Consider the following 3,015-nt stretch of genomic DNA (forward strand, 5'->3'; position numbering starts at 1 on the left):
CATAGATTCACCCACTCTATCACTACCAATTCTACTACAGAGTAAGAATGGAATGATGCTAATCTATTGAGGGAAAGGATCTGCTCTCATCATCAGTGGTGTTGCTCCTAGGCCAAGTGAGAGGAGTCAGATCATTTGCCAATGTCAGAAAGCTAGTAGGAGCATTAGGAGATGATAACACACACATGAGGATATGTTTGCTTCACTCAACTTGACATAATATAGCAGCATACAAGTACAATGGATGAACAATGGAGAAGGATATATATATATATATATATATATATATATATATATATATATATATATATATATATATATATATATATATATATATATATATATAGGTAAATGGTTGTGTACTCCTGCACCGCATATACCACATAGATGAATCTTCCATACCCTTTTATTATTTTTAATATACTTCATTAATAATTACTAGATACCCCAAAATGAGTTTCATGAAAAAAATCACGTGAATCTACATATTTTTGAAGGTTTACATACATACTGATTTGTTCATACGTGAAAAAGGTATATTACAAAAAATATGTGACAAATGATATTTTTTCAACCAAACTCGTATTGGGGTATCTTAAAATATTTGCTGAAGTATATTGATAATGATAGAGGGGTATAATCAATGCGTACGAGAGGTATATTGAGGATAGAAGTACATACTCGGAGGAGTACAGAAAATTAGTCCTATATATATATATATATATATATATATATATATATATATATATATATATATATATATGGACATGGCAAGAGACATGGTTGCTAGCTAGCTAGTTTGTTGTCACGGATTTTGATTGCACCCAACAAAGAAGAGCTGGGAGGAGGCGGAGGTGGAAGAAGGCGGAAAAACGGCGAACGCCTGTCATGGCGGTCGGTAGAGCACATGCGGGTACCGAAGATCAAGTGACTCCGCACTCTTCACTTCATCCCATACAAGGTATCTGTTCAGAAGAAAGTTTTTGCAATGGGGTTAGCAGGCAAGCAAATCAGCAAGACTTCAATCTACAAGAAGGGAAATACAATGTTATATAGGCAAAGACGAGCAGAATCTAAAAGAAACACAGCTTATATCAGACAGACAATGTAAATGTTTCCAGAAAAAAACAGCTCACACACCAAGCAGCACAAAAAGAAATAGTGTATGATAATGAATAACAATTTCCTCTTCATTTGTTTCCCACCCACCACAAGATGCATCTAATACAGACGTACCTAGGAGTAGAGCAAGCATCAGTTGAACATAATATAGGACAAGAGTTGAAGTAGCTTGTACAACCAAATTAGCACTGTAAATCCATCATAGATGGCCAACAATTTATCTACAAAATGCATCTAATTATAGAACTAGCAAGGAGTAGAGAAAAACCCTAGGAGTAGCTTGTACGACCATATTAGCAAGCACTGTAAATCTATCTATCATGGATGGCCAACAATTTGCATTTTTTAAGAATTAAGATAAAATGCATTGTTTTTAAGGCGTCCAGCTTGCCTTAGGTGCATGAGTAAGGTGTTCGCCTTAAGCTTTAAGGCGTCTGAAGCGCTGCTAAGGCGTCCAGGTTGGTGCCTTGGTCCATATTGGACGCCTTGAGTTTGCTAGACAGACAGGGGAGCAATTTTAGGCGGGAAATAGAGATGTTGTTGGCACCAACAGGTAAGAGGGGGGAAAGAGAGAGAAACAACCCCCAATCCACACGCACCTCCTCCTCCTTCTCTAGCTCCTCTCCTCCAGCAGATCTGCTCCCTCCTCTGTAGCAGCTCCTCTCCAGTAGCTCCTCCTCCTCTCTTGTAGCTCATCCTCCTCCTCTTCAGTACAACAACAACCACATGCAACAGCAAGGAGCCAACTGCCAAGATATACCTCCCCCATCCTCTACTCCTCTCCCTCCCCCTTCTCCCCCACCCTCCTTTGATCCATTTCTTCCATGTTCAGTTGTTCATTGCTTGCTGCTTTTTAGTTGTTAATTGCTTCCTGCTTTGCTGGTTGCTCACTGCTTTGTGCTAACTTCTTTGCTAGTTGCTCACCACCTCTCTTATAGTGGTTAGTGGGTGCCTGAATGGTTAGAATAATGCATGATTACTATTGGGGAGAAGAGAAAGTGCAAAGTGGATGGATGCTATATGGGATCTACAACCAGCAACAAGTGCAAGAGTGTAGTGTGTATGCCTAGTTGCCTACCAAATTCTACTTCATTCTACTGCTTAGAACTCTCTAAGGCATCCGCCTTCCCTTATGCCTTACCGCTTAGGCAGTGAGGCGCCCCCCCAGCGCCTTGCCTCGCCTTACCGCCTTAAAAACATTGATAAGATGCACACACCAGCCGGTCAAGGCCAAAAATAGTCAGCACTCTTAAGAAACCATTTTAAACGACCAATGATCCACCACTCATGATGTAACTGGGTCTAATTCCAAGTCGACGCATGATTCATTTGGTGTATTCATCAATAAAAAATGGCAGCAAAAGCAAGCCTAAGAGCCAAACTTCACACCGAGTTTCCAATCCAAAACCTTACACTACAGACTGGACTATTACATCGACCATCCTAACATTCAGAGCATGGCATTGGAATTTTACTCCAAATCGGCATGGCATTGACCATCGTAACATTCATAGCATGGCAGACGAATGGAGTAGCCAACCATTCACCGCAGCTGATCGGAGGAACCGAGAGAAAGGGCATGAAAAACAGAGGGGCGATCCCATACGTACCCTTGGAGCTCCGAAGTGTCTTGACGAAGGTCTTGTAACCGAGCGTGTACTTGCCACTCTTCATCACCAGTTGCATCTTGTTGTTGATGTTCTGTGTGCTCTTATTCTGCAGTCGGAATCGAATCGAAATCCGTTAGGCGGCGACCACAGCCGCATCGACCCTAGACAAAATCAACTTGGAGCCGAGGAGGGGGACGGGGCGGGAGGGAGAGGGGGAGGGCTACGGTTTCGTACCGACTTCTTGGTGGGAGCCATGGCGTCCGGCGACCACTTGGCGTCCAAG

This window comes from Aegilops tauschii, chromosome 1 (genome assembly GCF_002575655.3).
Source record: "Aegilops tauschii subsp. strangulata cultivar AL8/78 chromosome 1, Aet v6.0, whole genome shotgun sequence".
NCBI lineage: Eukaryota > Viridiplantae > Streptophyta > Magnoliopsida > Poales > Poaceae > Aegilops > Aegilops tauschii.